Source organism: Mirounga leonina, unplaced genomic scaffold (genome assembly GCF_011800145.1).
Source record: "Mirounga leonina isolate KUSES-001 unplaced genomic scaffold, KU_Mleo_1.0 Mir_94, whole genome shotgun sequence".
Lineage (NCBI taxonomy): Eukaryota > Metazoa > Chordata > Mammalia > Carnivora > Phocidae > Mirounga > Mirounga leonina.
Window position 1 is genome coordinate 25,460,918 of NW_023270855.1, and position 12,351 is coordinate 25,473,268.

Genomic DNA, 12,351 nt, shown 5'->3' on the forward strand with positions numbered 1-12,351 from the left:
TTTAGTCTGTAGTCTAACAGCTCATGCTACTTTCAGCTTCTCTGCCCACAGCCTCATCCTTGTTACAACTCACTGCAAGAGTGATGTCTCAAAACGAGATCCACCGTCCCCCTACATGCTCCTCCTGCACCTCCTGCTTGAAACCCATTGCTCTCACGATGCAGATCAAGCTCCTTAACATGGGTATGGGTCTTTCTGTGTCCCAGGCTCTGCTATGCTCCAGCCTCATCCCCTGACACCCTCTGCCTTGGACCTTATACTCTAGTAAGTCAGGACTCTCTGTCTCCTTCACTATCTGCACCATTTCACCCATCCACACCTTTGCTACCCTCTTCCCTCTACCGGCACACCCTTCCTCATCTCTCCCCACCTTCACAGGATAGCACAGACTGTGATTCAGAGCACAGACTCAAGATTCTCACCATGTGGTTCAAACCCCAGCTCCACCACTCAATGTACAACTCGGCCCATTATATAAATTCTATATACTGGGCATTGGTCAAATTGATTATGTGCATATGTTAACCTCTCTATTCCCACATTGACCTAAAGGTAGATGATTATTACTATCACCATTGCACAAATGAAGAAACTAAGGCTCATAGAGTAAGAGCTATTAAGGGTATGTGCAATTCAGGACTAAGTTCAGACACTGTCTCCTCCACTAAACCTTATCCTAAAAACAGGTTCCCTCCTCCATGCCTCCCATCACATCCTGGGGATAACTCTGACTTGGTAGCTACCATATTGTTTTGAAATGATCTATTTTTGAGTTTGCCCTTTTAAAACTCAGCTCTGAGGGCACGGACCGTGCCTCCGCCGGTTCACCATCCAATGGAGTCTTAGTCAATATGTTCTGGGAGAGCTTACCTAAGCTGAATATCCAGGCGATGCTATAGACAGTTGCCCGATAAAGAGGAGATAAAAACTGAAGATAAGACCTTAAGTAGTAAGAGAAAGACAAGGTAGTGAAAACACTGCTTTATTTTTAGAACATTTAACATTTTCCTTAATAAGACTAAAACAATGACTCTAAACCACTAGTCTGAAAAACTTACCTGAAATAGCTATGCATAGTCCCATCTAGTGGATGGAATCAAATCGAGAAGCAGCCATAGTGGGATTTCTCCCATGATCTGTTCTCCGGGGAAGACAGATGGTGCATATCTACGGGCTCAGGCACAGTGACCAGAACAATCACACCTACCGGGATTGTTCCCTGAACACTCCTATTTCCATCTTCTCAGGAGCCATGAGTCTGTCTCATGGTTGCACCCAGGCAGGCTGGTCTGTCACACTGAATCACTGAATAAACAAACGGAAAAAAAATTTAATTAAAAAAAATTTTTTTAAATAAGCTAATGAAGGAATTTTATGAAAGTATATGATTTTATTATGTTTTTGAAGGGTTGCCTTATGAGGAAAAGTATCAAAACAGCCTTCAGACTACTGTGAACTTTACGAAAATTTCTTTGGGTTCTTCGCAAATGGTGGCTTGTGACCCAAAAGTCCTATTCAAACCATAATCAGAAATAATAAGGGAATTACGGCAATTTATCTTCCGTGATCTAATCTCTGACCAGGCTTGCATCTCAGACACACCTTGTAGTTTGTTGTGTGTTGAATCTGTGTAAAAAAAGAAATTAATCCCCCAAATTAGTCCTGCCAGGTGTTTCTAAAAAAAAAAAAAAAATAGTTTCGGGCGCCTGGGTGGCTCAGTTGGTTAAGCAACTGCCTTCGGCTCAGGTCGTGATCCTGGAGTCCCGGGATCGAGTCCCGCATCGGGCTCCCTGCTCGGCGGGGAGTCTGCTTCTCCCTCTGACCCTCCTCTCTCTCATGCTCTCTGTCTCTCATTCTCTCTGTCTCAAATAAATAAATAAAATCTTAAAAAAAAAAATAGTTTCCATATGACAGCAGCTCTTGTCAATATCTTGCTAAAGAATGAGACTCATTTTTTTTTTTAAGTTTATACAGTCCTGACTTTGTCTAGGGACCCCTTCAGTTTTCCTCTCTCTAGTAATATCATTTTAAACATTTGCTTTCTCCAAATGGCTTCTGCGTTCTGTATGACTCTATTTGTGATGCATCTTGGCGTGTTACTCTGGAAATATTAAATCATTCCACATGCGCATGTGTTTGCCTCTCCAGGTATATTGTAGAATTTGCTTGAGAACTGTGATTGTAGCTTCTCATCCTCCTCCACCTCCTCCTTCCCTCTACCTCACCTTCTCTTTCCTGGGAGCGCACCTCAATAGTGTTCCCGAGGCAAGTGCTCCAGAACCCTTGACTGGTTGATTTCCTCATGAAAAAATAGGAACTACTATTTATTAACCAATATGTGCCCCTGCATGAATGAAGTACTTTACCTGTGTTCTTTCTTTGGTCCTTTCAACAGCCCTGAGAGTATTATTGTCCCTACTTTCCAGCTCTGGAAACTGAGGCGTAGGAAGAGAAGGCAACTTGCCCAGAGTCACAGCTGGTGAGTGAGTGGCAGAGCTGGGAGTCAGACCTGGGTTGTCTGGTTCTGGAGCCCATGACTTCCTGTGATCCCACTCATTTTCCATCCTTTTAACTCACAACTTCTCAGGAGGTATTGCTTTGCAGATTTTAAAAGGAGTGTACTTTGGGCTAGTAAATCTGACATCTCTGATAAGACACAATGGATAGGATGCTTGTTGTAAAGTCTTCATTCCTAGAAGGCTCTTGTTTCTATGCCCTTTAGAACAGTGCCTAATATGCTTCTTGTAGCACCCAGGCTGCTTGGCCTGGGCAGCCATCTGTTAACTAGTCCCCTGTCTTCTACCTACTTGCTCCTGAGAGTGTTCTTTCTTGGACCAGAGGCATCACCTGGGATGTTAGAAATGCAGACTTGCAGCTTGCCTCAGCTTACTGAGTCAGAATCTAATTTGAACAATATCCCTAGGTCATTTGTGGGCACATTACAGTTTGAGAAGAACTGCCCTACTTATCAGTTGTCACAGGATGTGGGACTTTTCTCTCCTGTGACTATTGATAAAGAAGAAGAGATGTCAAGATGGGTCAGCAAACTGATTCAAGTGAATCAGAGCAACATCACCACATCAACCCAGGGGATGGTGTAGATTTTCAACCATGTTCACATAATCCTTTGCCCCAGCTGTTCCAGTCTCTGGATCGATATCAATATTTCAAGTTAGTTGAAATTCTCTGGATATAGAGTCATGTGTTAGGATTAAAATATAAAACCTTGTCTAAGGATAGTTTGGAAATTCACTATGCTTTCCAGAGTATGTCCCTAATGCCCATCTTTAGGATATCCAAAGTTCAGCTGCTAACTTCACGTGACATTTTAATCTAGCCCAATGTCAAAACACGTTAACTTTGTTAAAGAAGATATGAGTTTAGTATTACAGCTCCTTTATAAGATCTGCCACCAGTCTCCAGCATGTGCCTAATTGTGTTGTTGCTGTGGGCATAGAATAGAAGGGCCTCCTTATTTTTTCTCTAACCTGCTTAGAGCTGTACAGCCTAAGTAAGCGTTTTCCTTGCACTGGTTTGAACACACTGTTATTTTTAACATAGGACTAGTGATTATTCTGCAAGGACTTACCATATTTTGCTTCACCATTGAGACCCTGCTTCTTTTCAAAGAATACACTTCAATTCATTCTATTTCACCACACTCACCTTCAAGTATTTATCAAGTGATGTGGCCAGTATAGAACAAGTCAGACATGAACGATTGCTCCCGAGGAGAGTATATTCTGGGGTAATGGGACCCCGTGGCTGTTGCGGGCAAGGGGTGCAGGGGGAGTGGAGACCTCACAAGGGGGCCTGGGGGACGGAAGCCGTTCCCTGTGGAGGGCCAGGGCTACAGTAGGGGGAAGTGTGCAGGGCCCACAGGTTTGAGGGGTGGCTCTTGCTGATCACGTGACACCTCTCCAGCTTCCAGCGGTGGGGCTTGTTCAAGGAGCACGCGCCCTTCCCCGACCCAGCATGCAGGGGTCTTGGGTACCCCGCTTCCTCTCTCTGGGTTTGTTTGGGTCACTTCGTCTATAAATATTGGCACATTGGAGCTCAAAAAAGTTAATCCCTTCTTTCAACAGACTGAGGTCTTTGTGGCAGTGTGGTAGATGTTGGGATCTCAGCAGTGAAGATGAAGGCAGTCTCTGTTCTCCAGACGGTTTCTTCTAGTGGATAAGCCAATAAATGAGCACATAAATTAAATTACATAAAAATGTTAAAAGGAGAGTATATTTTGGAGAAGTTTACACACAGGAAAAACTAGGAAAGAGTATAAACTAATCTGTACAGTGCATCCACAAAGTAGTGTGTTTGGAGAAACCAGAGTATGGCCAGGGTCTGGGAAGGTCTTACAGCAGAGGAAAAGACTTGAAGCCTGCATAGTCAAAGAGTGAAGAAGAGACTATTCCAGAAGGCAAATAATCTGAGCAAATGGGAAAGGACTAAGGAGCTTGGAACCCTGGTCACTGCATTTTTGCCTGGAGCGGATGTATATTGACTAATACATCCAGGACTCCTGTGTGTTTCTCCTGCTAAAACACCAAATTAAAAGATACGTTTAGTTAACACATTCTCTAGAGCATAAGTAATAATCTATAACTACATAATTACCTATAATTGTATATCACATTTCATATATAATTATATAATTAATAATATGCTAATACTATAGTTCATATTTAATGGTTATACTACATAAGTAATATATTGTAATATAATTCATAATATTAATGTATTGGTTAATATTAATATGTAAGTATATGATATATATAAATATGTTATTATATGGTTATAGTTATATATATAATAATTTATAATTAGCATTTTTAGGCCTCTTAATATGCATGGCTGAGTACTTTACATTTAATACAGCAACCTTACAGGGGTATTTTGATCTCCATTTTATTAATAAGGAAACAGTTCATGCACTTGAGCAAAGTCACATAGTAGACAATAATGTACATGGACACAAAGTTGGAGAGCAAAACCCACATTCTTAACACTATGCCAAGCTATCAAGATATTCTACATACTGTAGAACCTTGAATATTGTACGCTCAGGTACAATACAACATTAAGATATTATAACAACAAAAAAGAATCTCTTTAAGCAATCTCCCTTTTAGATGGGAAGAGAAGATAAGATGTATAGAGCTGAAACTATTGAAGCAAGATCATGTGTGGCAATCATCTCTTCCTCAAGTCCTAAAAGTACATAAAAGGGCATGGAGGTGTGGTTATTTGGGTAAGACTTCTTTGATTTGGTAATTTTGAGGGATCTACTATGCAAGGCCAAAGTAACGTGCCACTCAGATTATTTCTAGGGCTTTGTGACCATATAGTCTCCAAACATCCCTTCCCAAGATGGTTAAAAATGCCAAGTCCCCAACTGAGCAAGACTTGGGTCATTTGGGAAATTATACCCATTGAATTTTTGACAGGATTTCTAGAGTATGTATTTGAATACCACTCACTCGTTCTTTTTCCAGTTCATGGGAAGCAAATTATCAACAATGATTAAAAGAATGGATAGAGTCACACACACAAACCTGGGCTTGAGTCCTGACCCTGCCACAGTGGTCAGGAGTCTAGGTTGCTCACCTCAATGTTCAGCCATTGTACTTAGAGTGTGGCCGGGGGCAGCAGTCAGCTCCACCAGGAACTTGGTAGCAATACAGAATCTCAGGCCTCATCCTGGGCTGGCTGGCTGGGAAGTTCTGGGGGCAGGGACCAGGAATCTGTGTTTTAACAAGCTTTCCAGGTTTGGGAAGCCCTGTGCTGGGCCTTACCTTCCTCATCAACAAAAGGGAGGTAATACAATAATAGTACCCTCTTCACAGCATCATGGTGAAGATCAACTGAGATAATGTACATAAAGTGCTTCACACGATGTCTAAAGTAAGGGTATTTGATAATTATTTTCTTTAATAATTTTGTTTTATTTTTTCTTATTTTTGGTTTAGAAAGGAAAGAAACCAGAACCCCGAGCAGATAACTCTGTCTGCCTTAGGTTTCAGCAGAAACCAGTTCTTAGAGTTAGTGATGAAGACTTGTCTGACATCCACTTTATGTTACTAAGAAAATCTGAATTGTATAAACAGGTTTCTGTTGTGGTCATTCTTCGGTTCCTGTTTGAAAATGAAGTTCTGCAGCTGAGTGTTTTTATGGCCAGTCCAGAGGCTCCATAGAACAGCTCTGATGGATGTGTGTGTCAGATTGCAAAACACTCCCGACTGGAGCAGTTCAACTGGATGGTTTAGAAAGCCACCTCCAGGTTTCACATTTGGGAACACAAACACTTACGAAGTGGAGCACTTCTTCCCAGGGAGAGGTGGCACCACGTCAGCTCCCTGTGAAGTGCCCATAGGTATCAGGTGCTGAATAAAGGCCTGGTCAGGCCTGGTTTGACCCGCTGTGGCCTGTTCCAAATCATCTGAATCCATTCTAACTTCTCTGCAACTTTTATTTAGTATTTATTTATATGAGTTTGGGCACCAGTCTTGCTAATAGCTTCCTTGCTTCTCACTTGCTCTTTCCCTCTCAGACAAAGGTCCGTAAACTTTTCTGTAAAGGGCCAGATAGTAAATATTTCAAGCTTTGTGGGCCATGGGGTCTCTGTGGCAACTACTCAAGTCCACAATTGTAACTCAAAAACAGCCATAGACAAGGCACAACCAATTGAGTGTGGCTGTGTCCCAATAAAACTTTATTTATAAAAACAGGTGGCAGGCTAGATTTGGCCCACAAGCTCTAGTTTGCTGACCTCTGACTCAGAATCTCTAAACATCCCATAGAAAGGACCCAGATGACCAGGCAGAAGAATAATTCAGTGTCTACAGGTTAAGTTCTGGCTTAGAAGGAGTTCCTGGCCCCCACCAAGCCATGCCTCTGGTGATGAGAGATAAACAACACTAACTGTCCCTCCAGACCAGCTGAACCAAAACCCACTCTGAAACTGTTTTGCTCCCACCTGGTGGGAAAACACCTTCTCTCAGTTTAACAACTTTTAATGAAGGTGTTGCCTCACAGGTTGGGACCAACCACATCAAGTTCCACATCTGGAACAAGGAAGTCTTCCTATAAGTGATGAGATTGAAATGTTCAGATACCAATGAAGTAGAGGCCAGGGCCCAGACTTAAACCATAAGAGTAGAGAGTGAATGCCAGAATCTTACTTTTCTAGAATAGTTCGGGGTATATAACTCCTGGTGTTTAGAGATAACTAAACTGGCCCCTCCACAAAGAAGTACCCCAGAAGGTGTGATGTAATAAATTACTCTTTTATCCTTGCTAGAGTAATCATATGAATCTGTCTATGATACTACAGCAGAAGAAACCAGTTGACAAAAATTGTGACCTAAGCTGTTCTTTCATTTGAAGAGTTTTTTGGAGTGCCAGGTGTGGTTTGAGATTCAGCCTTGTATGACTTATTCATTCCAAAGTTGGAATTTGCTTGGTTCCAAGGAAGCCATTTGTAACAAATGTCATTGGTGGCTTGTCCAACAGCCATTCCAACTCCCGCCTTCTTTTTTCCTTGAAGAAGAGCCATTAATTTTGTTGGAGTTCTACATGTAACAAAGATAAATCTTACTTGGTTTAATTCAGTGATGATCATCCCATTAACCATAGCAGTGAGTTTATGGATGTGCATGTAGCCCAGGGCCACCTCACAAAAATCAGGAAAAATCTATGAGGAGGCTTCAGGAAAAGGTACCTTCTCCCTTAAAAAGAGGCAGAGGGGAAAATGTGTCCTTGTGTGAGCACTGTGGATACAGAGCTTGGAACTGTGGTATCCATCTTGAACCCTGGGGAAAGCTAAGCTACGGATAACAAAGCATAATAAACCTGCAACTGCCTTGCCATGAGACTTTCTGTTATTGAGAAAGTAAGTGTTCCTTATTATGTAAACTATCTTGAATCTTCTGTTTCTCGCAGCCAAGAGAATCCCAAATGATACCCATTCTTGTTTGGTCTCCCCCAGGCCAGTTCAGGTCTCTCTGCTTCTATCAGCTCTCAAGCTCTCTGCTTTCACTATCCCCATCTCATCTTACCACCCAGTAGAGATTCGGAAATTGTGCCTTGTTTTATTTTGTCTTGATAGCCCTTGAGGTTGAGGTCTTACCTGTTAGGATTTCACCAGGGAGCCACTGGTCAGTAAAGAGTTATAAACACAGCTACTCACAGGCTGAAGTGATCTCAATGTTTTGTTATTGGACGTGTTGGTAGTACTAACGCTGTGTTTATTTTTCATTTATTCAGTGCAATTGTCATTCCCTAACAAAGATTGTAGGCTAGTGGATACAGTCAACTACATATGATGTAATGAGGGACCAGAGAGGGAACCGGGGGGTGTGGAAGTCCAGAGGGAGGATCCATCGTGGCTTACCCAACAGTCAAAACCTTCACGTTTCTTCCATGCTTGCAGAGGCTCCTCCCCTATGAATGCCAGACACTCACTCCCCAGCCTCCACTGCAGCTAGGGCATGCACATATGAGCTCCTTCTAGCCAGCAAGACATAAGGGAAAACCTTCAAAGGACTTCTAAGAAGGATTTTCCTTGAAGATTAAGATCATCACAGAGAGGTGTTTTCTTCCCTTTCTGCTCTTGGTTGCTTCCTGGGAGGGCATGGTTCAGAGCTACAACAGCCATCTTGTGACCATGAAGTAAAAGCCAAGAGCATTGCAGAAAATGATTCTAAGTATTGACATTATTATATCATAGAACCAATCCTCTATCTGCATATCTCCAGATTTCTTGTTATGTGATGATACCCCTGTATTTTCCTATCTGTTACGTATAGGCCGTAGCATGCTAAATGGGTATCTAACCTGGACTGGGGAATCTAAGAAGGCTTCCTGGAGGAAGTGACTCATAAGCTAAAGCACGAAAGATATGTGCACATGATGTAATAGGAGGAGAGGTGATACAGGAAAGTCCAGAAACTTGGAGGAGAGACTATGGCAAGTTTAAAAATGCAAAATCAGTGGCTATGGCTGAAGCATAAAATATTTTCTATGGAGTGGCAAGACATAAGGTCAAATAAGTAAAAGGGGGGAAGACAAATCATATGTAACCTTGTAAGTCATGTTAATAAATTTTGCTTTTTTCCTTAAGAACATTACAAACACTATTGAAATCTTTCTCATTCTCAGATCAGAGTTAATCACGTCTTTTATACACCCTGATCACACTGCTGATGGTTCACTGTCATTTGGCCCTGTTAGGGGTTGTAATTTGTTATCAAGTATTTGTTTCCTCCAGTTTAATTCAATAATGCTCATCCCTTTATGCATACCAGTTATTGGTTTATGGATGAGCATGTAACCCAGTTCTGCCTAATGGAAAATAAAGAAAAATCTGCTGGGAAGCATCTGGAAAAGTTATCTTCTCCCTTAAAAAGAAGCATGAAGAGAATGTGTCTCCTGGAGGGCAGGCTGTGTCTTATCTCATTTATATCAACCCCTTCCAACAAAACCTCATTGAGGTTTGTTGAATCAAATTTCTTATCTCATTAGAATTTACAGAACCTGGATCTATCTTAACATAGTTTGTCTTGCTTGATCCTTTCAATACCCCCATGAAACCTAGGGAGAGGTCCAGGCTTCTCACAGCTGGTTAGGGCAGAACTATAAGGGCTGGAACCAGGTTGTATCTCTCTTCATCCAGAAATGCTTTTCACTGTATCATACAGTTTTCCCCCATAGCAAGTGCTTCCATCGCTAAGAGTTTGTACATTTATTCATTTGCAGTGAGGTTGCAGTTTGATGAAACTTAAAAAAAAATTTTTTTCCATGTAGTCATTGCCAGAAGCTTTGTGTGGTGGAAACATCCAGTCACACTTTCTTGGGGAACACTGAGAGTGGTCCTTTGGTGTTAACAGACATAGGGCAATAAAGCCTCTTTGTTGTGGTTTGAGAAAGGCTAGCATTCCATGTCCCCTGGTCTGTAAAGCTCACAGAATACTTCAGGCTGGAGGACACATTTGTGTAGGAACTCCCTTAGTTGGCATGACTAACTACATATCATAACAGATGAACTTGAACATCTCAGTGGCTCAACTCAATGTTTTATTTCTCTCTCACGTAGAGATTCATTTTTAGGGGGACCACATTAGAGACCCAGGCTCTTTCTCTCTTGTGGGTCCATCTTCCCCTGTGGTCCCTGCAATCTTCTGGGTCTAGTAGACAGACAGGGGAAGAGAGAGAGGAGCTTTCCATGGACCTCACTTCTGCCCACATTACACTGGGCAGGACTCAGTCATGTGGCTACACTTACCTGCATATAAGGATGGGAAAAGTAGCCCACCTCTATGCCTAGAAAGATAACCAAATGATTTTGAAAGACAAGTGGTCATCTCTGACTTAAGGGCCAAGGGGAATCTTGAGAAGAAATTGGTGATAACCCTCCACCTTCTGAGGTTCAACTTTATAGTATTTTTTTTTCTTTTCTTTTTAGAGAGAGAGTGAGTGAGTGGGGGTGGGGATGAGAAAGGGAGGGGCATAGAGGGAGAGAGAGAGAATCTTAAGCAGGCTCCATGCCTGACATGGGGCTCAATCTCACAACCCTGACATCATGACCTGAGCCGAAATCAAGAGGCAGATGCATAACCGACTGAGCCACCCAGACACCCCAAACTTATAGTATTTCTGATGAACTAGGGTAGAGCAGAGGAGGCTGGGGTATGTAGAGGGGAATTCACCATAAGGGAGAGGATAAACCTGCCTGTTGATTCACCTCAAAGCCAAGATCCTGTTTTTCATGAGGGAAGATTAATTCCAGACATGACATATGGATGAAGTTAGAAATCCCTCCTTATCCAAATGAGTGAGTGTTTATATATTAAAAGAGCTGTGTCTTGAAGAATTGCATATATTTTGGAGCCCATACCCCAATATAATACCATTTAATACCATAAAATAACCCATTCCTTCATTCATTTTTTTCAACAAAGCTTATTGAGTACGTACCGTGTGCTTAGCACATTCTAGGTGGTGGGATACTGTTGTCCCTGCCCTCATGCCCTCAATAGTAAATAAATATGATTTCAAGTAGCCATAAGCACAATGAAGAAAACAGAGTTTGGTTGCAAAGTTAAGAGATAGAACGTACCTAGGGGAGAAGGGTCTGGCACTCTTCTAGATTGGATAGAATAGGATATGGTGAATGTTACCAAGGGAGAGAAAGGCTTCCTTTCCCCATTTCTAAGACCCAATGAAACCGCTGCTGTGCCAAAAAAAAATATATTGTGTGTTGGTCCAAGACTACTCCATGTTTCTGGACCTCTTGCTTTCAAGAGCCACACTACGCAACCATGGTGACAAAAACAATAGCATAAATGAGCTTTGTGTGTAGATTCATACTTTCCAGGGTTTTCTCTGTAGAGGACAGTCATTAAGAAGGACCCTTATGCCAGTGAATACCCCTGGGATTCTCAGACTTGCCCCAGGAGGTACAGCTCCCTAGCAATACACTGATGAGGGATCAGGCACCAGGATCATGCAGTTTGAGCAGGACCAGGAATGTGACCTCACAGGTGGAGGAAGGCATATCCATTCCGCCCTCATCCCACAATTATTTCTTCAACACTTTCTATGTGTCAGATACCGTGTTAAGACCTGGAGATAAAGGGAACAAATGTGGCACACGCCTGACTTGAGAGGTGTTAGCCTGAAGGAAAAGAGAGAGCTGGACAGAAAAATCAAAGTTGTCCATGTACACGTGTTCATGCTCCCACTATGTGCAAAGCCCTTCGGCCAGTTCCGTAAACCACGGTGTGTAGCCTCTTGGGCTGCTTCATGTGCCCCTTCATGAATACGTGAGCACATTTTTCCTCCCTGAGGCGCTCCTCCCTGCAAGGGGCACTGACTTCCTGCTCTTATTAACGATTCTGCAGGTGCTTCCCTCCTGAGGGACTTCAGCCTCGTTCCGCTTCATGACCAGGCAGCTGTAGGGGTCCCACAGGGCAGGATTCTTACCTTATCCTGGGATCCAGCCCCAACATGTGTGTTCTCATTCTGACCCTCCCAGGTCACCCCATGCCTGCCAGAAACCACGGGTCCCTGTTGTGCGTCAGGCCTCCAAAGTCAACCTTGTCATTCCGCAGATGCTGTCAGAGGCCACGTCTGAACACCATGCCAAAACAACTAGCCCAGAAGGAACATTTGGTCAATCTGGTTTGTCAGAAAGCCAAAAAATAAGACATTTGTTCGATTGAATTCATGCAAGAGTTGGTTTGTTTTATTTTTAGCTGAATTTAGTCTTGTTGGCAAGCGTATCTAGGCAGAGGTCTTGTCTCCTAGGGTTACAAGAGCTCACGTAGTCAACAGCCACCACAACAAAAATGTGTC

The 12,351-nt window shown here is 42.6% G+C and overlaps 1 long non-coding RNA gene across 1 annotated transcript; it reads right to left on the bottom strand.

Moving 5' to 3' along the window:
* Positions 1-526: 526 nt before the first annotated feature.
* LOC118004970 lies at positions 527-12,119 on the bottom strand. Its single transcript, XR_004677746.1, has 3 exons — positions 11,980-12,119; positions 1,059-1,305; positions 527-941 (listed from the first exon to the last, which is right to left on the bottom strand). It is a non-coding gene; the product is annotated as an uncharacterized LOC118004970 (long non-coding RNA).
* Between the last annotated feature and the right edge of the window lie 232 nt (positions 12,120-12,351).